Source organism: Anser brachyrhynchus (genome assembly GCF_964034855.1).
Source record: "Anser brachyrhynchus genome assembly, chromosome: 2".
Taxonomy (NCBI): Eukaryota; Metazoa; Chordata; class Aves; order Anseriformes; family Anatidae; genus Anser; species Anser brachyrhynchus.
Window position 1 is genome coordinate 84,210,314 of NC_137695.1, and position 11,336 is coordinate 84,221,649.

The following is an 11,336-nucleotide window of genomic DNA, read 5'->3' on the forward strand; positions in this document are numbered from 1 at the left end:
AGCCTATACCTTTAAGTCAAAGGGAGAAAATTTTATACCAATAATAACAAAGGTATATATGACTAGAGTTACTCAATTGCCACCTAAAAGTAAGAAACTAGTATTAAAATGGCCCAAGAGAGGAAAAATGTTAGGGAATATATCATTGCAGACATGTCAGGAAGACATTGCTGACTTTTGGGATCAGTCAACGAGATGAACCTCTCTTAATTCCGCTATGGACACCTATTGGGTGAGATTTGAACCTTTGGTTATAATAAGTGCTTCCCAGGGAAACCTAACAATCTCTATAGAGTTTTTTCAATTCAAAAGTTAACTTATTTGCAGTTGGTTGTGTTAGTCATATTCTTGGTATTTGCTCTTGGTGTGTGCTTTGCAGACAGTGTATTTATCACCAGCAATCCAAAAGAATCTGTACTCCTGTTGCTTCAATAAACTGCACCAGTTATTAATATACGAGACTGAGGTGCATTGCACTATTCATGCATCCGTGATTGTGGTAATTCAAGATATTGAGTGCAACCAGACTTACACTGATGAATTGGGCATCACTCATTATCTGAGCCCAGCCACACCAGCTTATCTGATATCTGAGGACAAACTGGAACTCATGGAGGTTTAGCACCTGCCAAACTTCTTTACCCTTTAATACAACAATTGCCTGTGTTGAAAAGCCTGATCAGCTTCAGCCCATTTCATCTCTGAAGTGGTGAAGTGCTTGAAAGTACCCTTATGTTTCTTACCCTAAATGTACAGTTTACAATCTGTGTGACCAAATGGCATATCACTGAGTAGTAATGATATACTTGTTGAGCCATAGTCAATGCAACTACCACTAAACTGCACAACAGCAACTGAAATCTGTATATAGGATATACTCTGTTCACAAGTCGTACTACATCATTGCAACAGAACTCTCTTGGCTAATGGTCACCTCAGTGAAATGACTGGGAAGATCTCACAATAACTCCCATTTGACAAATGTCTTAACCACAAAATGCAATAAAAATTGTCACTTACTTCTGAGCTGCCTATTTTTGGAGACTAGTGGCCTTGTCACATCAAGGTTAAATTACATAGATAAGAAGCAATATAATTAATGGTGACTAACAGGCATCCACTATAATTATCATACCACTTGTGGTCCCACAGTTTCTGATTATAGCAGTGCAGTGTTTTTTTCATAGCATTAAAATTAAATTGTATTGTGTATAAACTTATGTCAAATGCATCAGTGTTGTCTGATATATGGGGATACTTCTCAGAGTATTCTCTCCCATTTACTCTAGATATTAATTTTAAATTTGTTAAATGTCTGAGAAACCACTTGAAAAACTGGTGTAAAAAAAAGAGGAAAAAATGAAAGTAAAGTAAAACATTCACCATAAATTCCAGTGAAAGATAGTTTTGCAAGCTGTCTTGAAATTAGTGTAGGACTTAACAGTTGTGAATAATCTGGATTTTCATTTATATGATATAATTTCATAGGATTTTAAGTTTCTTGTTGATGAACCTGAATGATTTCAATCTTTGTATTTGTTTATGTAAATACACTTAGAAACACTGAAGTCATAAAGTTGCTGCTTCTCTAGTAGCCATATATTATTGCTAGCTATCAATCTCTGGAGATTGATAATGTATGTCGCCTTATGCCTAAGATTGTTACATGTTCATGATAGGAACAAATACACATCTAACATATGGTATGCATATCAATGCAATTTTTTAGTTGTAAAGACAAGGCAAACTGTGGCAGTTTTAAAAGCAAAAGTGAGCATATTTTTCAATAGCTCGGTATTGCATACTTTGAATCTACCTTGTACATCATCAATATGACTAACAAACCAAAATCACTGGAAATTATTCTGTTTCTGATAAAACCGTTAAATAATTCTCGGCCTAACAAAAGGCCCTACACAGTTTCAGGTGATGTGACTCCACCAACATAATACACATGTATCTGACAGAAATAGATATTCCAGTTAAGGTTAAGGTAGATTACATTTTAAGTAACTGCAGATGCTCTTTGCTCTTTCTTTTAAGATGCTGTTTGATCTTTCTTTTTAACAGATAGCTATTAAAAAAACAAACAAACAAACACACTTCTTTTCACTTAAACAGTCTTTTATACATGGACTCACAATTTGAAAAATAAGTATTTAGGCCTGCAAGTACTCCTGTAATTTGTATACATTTGGAAAAAGAGGGCTTTATTTATGGTTACTCACAATTCAGTAAATTTCTATCACAGTTTCAGTAAATTTAAAGAGATTTTGGAGAAATTTTTGAATATGAACTATGAACTGAGACAAATGAGAAAAAAAAGTCAACAACAACAAAAAAAGAGAAAAAAACAGAAAACACCACCACCAAGAAGGAAACAGCTCTATGTGGAGCAGAGCTCCTTCACAAAGGGAAGGAAATCACAGAACATCTCTATTAACAATGGGAATACATTGATTGTGATATAAAATTCAAACGTACAATTAGGAAAACAGTCAGCTTTTTAGACGCAGGTGCAAATGTTGCCTTATTCCTTCCTTCCTTCCTTCTTATTTTTGCTATCCCTTTCTGAAAGAAATTCCAGAGGACAGATTAATGAGAGCAGGAATATGGCAATAAAAATCATTTCTAATATGACTTACTTTTTTTTTTTCCTTTTCCTTTTTCTTTCTCCTTTTTTCTTTCTCCACTTTTTTCTTTTTCTTTCTTTTTTCTTTCTTTTTTTTCTTTTTTCTTTTTTTCTTTTTTCTTTTTTTTTCTTTTTTCTTTTTTTTTTATTCTTTCTTTTTTCTTTTTTACTTTTTCCTTTTTTTTTTTTTTCCCTTAAAAAAAGATCATCCTTCCATTGAGCAATAGTAAACTGCTGGATCTTAACAGGACAGCTTCCTCATGAGAAAAATTTCTCTTTTAAAGTATCAGATTATTTTCTTTCACTTGCAATTGTTCTGAGAGTGTTAGTCAAGCAAATAAAAATTAATTCCCTCCTTCTTTTTTTTCCTTACTTAAACATTGGTGCAGATGTCCCCAAATGAAGAAACAAAGTTAAATATGCAGTTAAATATAGTTAATGGTCAGTCACAAGTCATGTTCCTCAGGGATCAGTACTGGGGCCAGTTTTATTTAACGTTTTTATCAGTTATCTTGATGAGGGAACTGAGTGCACCCTAAGATTTCAGAAAACACTAGGTTGGGCTGGAATATTGATCTGCTTGAGGGTAGGAAAGCTCTACAGAAGGATCTGGATAGGTTAGATTGTTGGCCATGTCCAATTGTATGGCATTCAACAAGGCTAAATGCCAGGTGCTATACATGGGTAACAACAACCCAATGCAGTGATATGGACTTGGGGAAGAGTGGCTGGAAATTTGCCCAGCAGAAAAGGACTTGGGGGTGCTGGTTGACAGCTAGTTGAACATGAACCAGCAGTGTGCCCAGGTGGCCAATATTGTGGTTTAACCTGGCAGGCAATTAAACACGAAACAGCCATTTTTTCATTCTCCCTCTCCCACAGTGATTTGGGAGAGAGAATAAGAAAAAAAAAAGGTAAAAATTGTGGGTTGAGATAAAGACAGTTTAATAGGACACAAAAGGAAGGGATAATAATTAATAATAATAATAATAATAATAATAATAATAATAATAATAAAAGATTATACAGAGTGAGTGATGAACAATGTAATTGCTCACAGACTGATGCCTAGCCAGACCATGAGCAGCAGCTGCCTGCCCCATCCCAGCCAACTCCCCCTATTTTTATTGTTCAGCATGACACCATATGTTGTGGAACAACCCTTTGGCCAGTCTCGGTCAGCTGTTCTGGTTTTGTCCCCTCCCAGCTCCTTTTGCACCCCAAGCACCTCAATGGCAGGGTAGCACAAGAAGTTGAAAAGTCCTTGGTGCTGAGTAAGCACTGCTCTGCAACAGCTAAAATACCAGTGTGTTATCAGCCTTGTTCTCATCCTAAATCCAAAACACAGCACCATACCAGCTACTAGGAAGGCAATTAACTCTATCCCAGCTGAAACAAGTACAGCCAGGAAGATCAATATCATCCTGGCCTGCATCAGAAATTGTGTGGCCAGCAGGACTAGGGAAGTGATTGTCCCCTTGTACACAATACTGGTGAGACTCCATCTTGAATATTGTGTACAGTTTTGGGCCCCTCATTACAAGAAAGATATTGGGTTGCTGGAACATGTTCAGAGAAGAGCAATGAGGCTGGTGAGGGATCTAGAAAACAGCATTTATCGGGAACAGCTGAGGGAACTGGGGTGCTTAATCTGGAGAAAAAGAGGTTGTGGGAAACCTCATTGCTCTCTACTACAACTGGAAAGGAGGAGAGCAGGTTTATTTTAGTTGTCAGGAAGAATAACTTCACAGGAATAGTGGTTAGGCATTGGAACAGGCTGCACAGGGAAGTGGTAGAGTCACCATCCCTAGAGGTATTTAAGAGATTTGTGGATTCACTTAGGGACCAGATTTAGTGGTGAACTTGGTAGTGTTAGTTGACATTCTTGAAGGTGTTTTCCAGCTTATCAAATTATTCGATTCTATGATGCTATGAAAAGTCGTCTCAGAAAAGGAACCTAGTTAAAGGAGAAAAACAAATGCTTCTGAACATTTTTCTTTTCCTTTTTAAAAACTTTCTTTCTCTCTAGGGAATTCTCAGTCCTTCTGCACTTAAGTTATATATTTCCTAATTATATGAGTCTCCGTGTATAATAAAAATTACCCTAACAAAAGTGATCCACAGTTACATAACTTTTGGTGCTATGTGGAGAAATAAAGTCTTTGGGAAACTGACTATACAGGTTTTAAATAATGCAGTTCAGGAATTTTGTGGGTGGGGGGTTGTTTGTTTTGCTTGTTTGTTAATTTGTTTTGATCCTAAATACTGGAGACATTAAACCACATCTGCATAAGATTCTAAAATGCTTGTAGGCCAAGTCCAGAATAACTGTTGAAACAGACTACTCACAGAGAAAGATGAGCACATGGTCACATGGTATTACAATCTGAAAAAAAATTAAAATCTTCTGCTTCTATTTGAAATTTACTTCAGCAAGTTTATGCATTCTCTTTCATTCAAAAACACTCTTGTAGCTATCTTCACTGTGCAACAAAAGGCTGTTTAACAGAGCAACACAATAAAGTGCAACATGCAACACTGATAAATTCTTATTTATTTTAAGTGATTCGAGTGAATGTGGTAAACCAAATATTCCAAATATATGACAACAAAGAATGAATGCTCTGAAAACCTATACACTTCCAGAACAGTCTTGATATCTTGTAAGAACCAGATAATTAATAATAGATCTTCTTGACACTATTTTGTCTGTTACATTTATGTAGATTCAAGATACAGCTACATTCATTTTTGGAGTTTTCCTAATATTGATTTTCCTTCCAAAGGGCCTGGATATTTATTATTTTTTAGGTAAAACATACTTTCAAATTTATTCTCTTTTCTATCAAATTGTTTTTTTTTCTTTTTTTTTTTCTGCTCTAGATTTGATGTGTGTTGTTTGCTTTTTTGTTTGTTTGTTTTTAATATATGTATATTTTACTTAAAACATATCTTCATTTTTATTACTAAATGCAATCTGCTAAGTAGTGGAAGAGGATGTTCTTTTTCTGAATCAGAGACTGGATGCAGTCTGTATGCAGTAACTGATTGTATACAAACTTGCAAAATTACTTCTACATACTTAATAGAAGTTCCCATGAGAATAATTAGATGTGATTTGGTCATTTGTATTATCACAGACTTAAAGAATTAGAATGCAAATGTTTTCCTTTGTACAGTTGGAATTTGTATTCTGGAAGTGTGAATTTAGGAATTTGACCAACCATTGCATTTTCTGATCCTTCAGAATGATACACTAACAGACTTCATTTGGTCCATGAAGGATCATGGTCAATCCCTAAAAAGGTAGGCAAAGCCTGAGGATATTCTTGTTTGAAGACTGAGCAGTATATAAGGAGATAAAAGACAAAATGTTGTAACCTTCTCTTTTCCAGACCTGTAGACACTCTTGCCATGAATCTCCAGCCATACAATTCTCTTCCTACCAATAGTCAGACTGACCTTTGGTTGCTCAGAGGCTGTGTTTGTGATGGCACTGTTGGGAATGTAGTGCTTTAGCTAAATAAATGTGTAGACTTTTGAGTTGACTTTTTTTTTTTTTTCTACTTGGTACTTCTACTTCTTTCTACTAAAATACGGTGTGTAGATTAGGGTAAGTCTGAAGAAACTTGAAGAATGACTGGACCTTAATAGAATCTTGACTGAAACACTCCTGATCTCATGAACTTTTTCTTTAAAGTTATTGTTCAGAGGAGTTATGTGAATCTTGAATTTTGAACTCGGTGGTAGAAAGGGCTGTTTTAGGTTTTCTGTGAATGTCTGATGCTCTAAACAGACAACATAAATCCTGTTAGTTCTTGATAGTGTTTCTGTTACAGAACATTTTGTAATATTCAGTTTAACAATGGTTCTTTGCCCTAGACCTTTAATAGGAGTTTTTGGCATGAGTGACTTTTCTGTATTCCACCTGTGTTACACTGGTGTGAGATGTAGGGGAGCTAGACCACAATGCTCAGAAAAATGATATGTACTTAAGAAGTCACAGCTCATGACTTTTTTGTTTGTTGTCTACATGCAGAAGAAGAGACTTTAAAACATCCAGATTTTATGTTCAATTTTAATTTCAAGACCTCTTTTTACTTTTTTAGTGACTTCAAGTAATGGTAGAAATAACATTAATGTAAAGAACAATAGGGTGGACTTGTTTTGCTGCATAATAATGAAGAAGGAATGTTTATTACAGAAATCCTATGAATACCTGACTGGTTGTTATGTTGGTCTATAGTCTGTGACCATACCTATCAAATACAAGATTTTGTTTACTGTATGTATTATTAAAAGCCTAAATTAGCAAGGAGTTTAATAACTATTTCTTTATGAAGTATGCACATATAAAAATTAGTTATGTGCCACACTCAAAGATTGGCTTCACATGAAAGCACAAGGAAATAAGTTTCTGATTCTGATATTGTTTTTATTTTTTAAAGTTCTTAGTGGAAGTCAGACTTTTAAAAGACTTTTGCCTGTTTAAATGATTGTGTTTGACTTGCTAGCCACCAGAATTTTTGAAAGAAAAATATTTACTCTGTTTCAGGTGTAGTGCTCTGTTAACAACAATTTCTCATAATACCTTGAATTTGCTTTGAAGACTCCTATGCTTTTATTCATTCCATAACTTCCAGAAATTTATGTTTCCTATGTTAGTGAGTGTCCACTGTATATCTATAAAAGGTATTTTTTCATTTAAAAAGAATTTCTAAATTATTTTCACTTATTTTGTAATTTATTTAATATTTTCAAGAGTCAAAATGATGATGCATAGTGTTTTTATTCCACTTAAATTATTATTATTATTATTATTATTATGCTTCACTCACATGACGTTTTGGTGCTAGTTAGTGTCCTAGAGAAGGGTCCTCAAGCCTTGTCATTTCATCTCAGTACTTACAGCTTCATCTGAGTTTCTGTTATGTTTTTCCAATCCCAGATTAAAGTCTTTGAGACACCTTTGCTTTGCTATACAGTTTAACAGGAGTCAACTCAGTACAATGTTGAAAGATTTTTAAATAACTTTCTGTAGTCAGCAGTTGTTCTTGTTTTGTAGAGGGTGTGATTTGGTCCAACAGACGGACATTTGTGGTATCTTGCACTTGTGTCTTTTGAGGTCCTGATTTATCACAATAACTCACTGGAAACCCTACAGTTAAACAGGCGTAACACCATAGTGACATAGTGATTAATTAGGTTTTTATTGTAGTTGTGCAGTGCAGTCCAGACAACTCCAGAGATTATAGGGTATATTGTTCTCAGAACTTAGAAATCAATTTAAAGTCTTGTCCTGTGTGCTTTGTAGTTCTTAATTTGACCAATTGGTTAGGAGTATTGATGTTTTGCTGAGGTCACAAAATAATTCAGTCACAATTAACAGTTTAATCAACTTTTGTTGTTGTTGTTGTTGTTGTTTAATTGGTTTGGGTAACTAAATACAGATTTCTCTAGGATGCTGCCACAACAGTGGTGATAAGCAGCTGTGTGAAGCCAGTACATCCAGAATGCTCACGCAGAATAAAGAGGGGGGAAGAGAGAGAGAGAGAATGAGCTATGTTACTGCTGCTTACTTGTCAGTTTTTAATTCTAACAAAGACAGAGGAGTACAGACTTCCTATAAGCACTGAAAGACAAATATGTTAATCCTGCACAAAGTATTTAGTGCCAGCTTGAATCTACACTTAGTGGCTTGCATTTACATCTATACAGCAGTCTGTAATTACAAAGTCTCTCAGTGCTATGCTGCTGCTGTAATTCATCTGTTTTCTTGGCAAAGGATAAACAGTACAGATTGCTTTAGAATGCCAGGCAGCATCACTGATGATCTGATAACAGTATTAAGAAACTATGGTTAGCGTAATTCATGTCAGTAATTGTGAAATTAATATTAAAAATGGAAATATTTATGATGGACTTATTATGGATTTACAATAAATATGCCTTGTTTTATCAAGAAGGAAGTGCATATGAAAACTTAGTTTACAAATTTAAAGAGAACACAAGCTTTCTTTTAGCACCAGACATTTGATTTTAAAAATTACGTTTTCTTCTTCTCCTCCTTTGTCCATCATTTTCTACATGAATGGGTGGGAAGAGATTAATAACAACATTTTATCAAGATGTTGGAAAATGCAGAGCTACGTTCATAAGACTTTTTTTCCCCCAAAATCAATAAGAAAAATATAATATATACGTATATGGAATGTGTCTGCCAAGAAAATAATGGTGTTGTAGAAGAATTTGACATACCTGTGCTGTCTAATAGAGATGGCATAGATAATAGCACTGCTTAGTGTGTATCATACTCCAGCAGTGCAGATTTACTAAGACTGAAAGAGTGTTATCCATAAGTCTAAGCCTCTTTCTTCTTTGCCCTGTCACATGATCTGACACCAGAAAAGAACTCAAGTCATATGCCAATATTCCCATCAGAACTGCACCCATCCTTGTATTACAAGATTACTTTTCCAAAACTCTGCGTGAACTAGGAGTCTGGATACAAGAAAAGGTCTTAGGAACATTTCTGAAGTGAGTGGGAGGAAAGAGCCCATTCTGGTAGTCCACTAGCATACCTACTTTTCAGTTTCCATAACCTGGGGTATAGTACCTTGTTATGCCTCTTGGGCTATCAGAGAAATTGCTGTATTTACAGACTTGAAGAAAGCTAATCTTTCAAGTTTTGTTGTGTTGCAAATGAAGAGAGAAAAAGGCACCAGTCTTTCTTCAACCACAGGAAAGCTGAAGGCTTTCAACTTTGTCTCATCATAGGGATATCTCTCATCATAGTGCTAACCACAGGACAAAATGAATTGAGTCAACAGTCATTGGGCTTCAAAGAGTGCTTCATACAGCTGGAAAAAGGATGTGGAGGTATAGGTCTGTGGTTCTGCTGCATCTGTCAGCTGAGATCGTCTTTAAAGTAGCCAAAGATACACACAAGAAGTGCAGACTATCCTTTATGCTTGTGAGAACATATACAAGGTGCAAAGAGATATACATACTGGAGATTTTTCTGTATCTGGAATCTGTATCTGTATCTTGAACAATTATTGTTCTATATGAACAAGATGAAAAATGAATAAGCTGCTATTTATGATTCACCTAAAAACAAAACAAAACAAAAGAAAAAAAAATAGCAGGAAGTTAATCTGCTTTGCGTTGTCAACCTGTAAACCAACTCAGAAGTGACAGTCATAAAGGGAAAATACTCTATTTCCTTAGGATGCTGAACTTCTATTGATTTCTGTTTGGGGTTGTGTCCTGGTTCCAGTTAGGACAGAGTTAATTTTCCTCCTAGTAGCTGGTAGGGTGCTATGTTTTGGATTAGGATGAGAAGAGCGCTGATAACATGCTGATGTTTTACTTGTAGCAGAGCAGTGCTTACACCAAGCCAAGGACTTTTCAGCTTCTCGCTCTGTCCTGCCAGCGAGCAGGCTAGGGGTGCAGCAGGAGCTGGGAGGGGACAGACCCAGGACAGCTGACCCAAACTGGCCAAAGGGGTATTCCATACCATCTGACGTCATGCTAAACAATATATAGGGGTGGCTGGCCGGGGTGGGGGGCCGGCTGCTCGGGGATAGGCTGGGCATCGGTCAATGGGTGGTGAGCAATTGCATTGTGCATCACTTGTTTCATACACATTATTATTATTAATACTATTATTATTATTATTATTATTGTTATTTTTATTTTCCTGTCTTAATAAACTGTCTTTATCTCAACTCACAGGCTTCACTTTCCCGTTTCTCTCCCCCATCCCAGAGAGGGAGGGGGGAGGGTGAGCGAATGGCTGTGTGGTGTTTAGCTGCCAGCCGGGTTAAACCACAACAGTCCTTTTGGTGCCCAACATGGGGCTCAAAGGGTTGAGATATCGACAGATTTGACCAGAGTGTGTTAAACTAAAATTGGTATAAGTATTGGACCTGCTTAATAGTTGCTAGTCACAATGTTGATTGCCTTAATCTCCATTCTGCTGTGCCTGTTTTCCAAATTGAGTTTTATAGCGCGTTACTTTCTGTATGTGCTCCCTGTTGCACTGTTTATCCTTTCCGGGCCCTGGTTTAAGATTGTTATGGTACTGTGCGGTGTAACAATGGCTTATGAAATGATGAGATTTCTGGTCATGACTCTAACCTGGTATTTGTACTCAGCACTGTCGTCGACTCTATACTTTGGAAACCATATCTCAGAAACTATTAGCAATTACACCTATTGCCTTTTTTCCTCAGGGAGCCAATCTGTGGAGGGGACAGGGGAAGATATTTTTCCCTACCTGTTCACTCTCCCTTTCTCCTTCACCACCCTCTTATCCCCTGAGCTAGTTACGGTAGTTCTCCAAGATGTTGAATATCCTTGGGATACTCAGACCAGCATGTTCTTGTTGTTATGTCTCCTGAATGCGCTTCAGGTTTTGTTTAAGGTTAAACAACTACTTAGGAATCTCATCCAGAGATCTGTCTTGAGGCGGGATAGTTGCGAGTGGCAGGGAGTGTGGGAGGATATGGGCAGGTTTCTAGAGCAGTGGTCATCTCCAGTGTTTTGGACATTCACCCCTGAACAACTGCAAAATCCTAAAAAGCTGGCAGAATGCTAATGCTTGAAAAAAAGGTGTCATGACTCTGGCAGTTCCAAAGTGACACAAATCACTGTAGCGTGCTGGGGTCTGGCTTGTGCCTATCAAGCTGCAATTGATGCT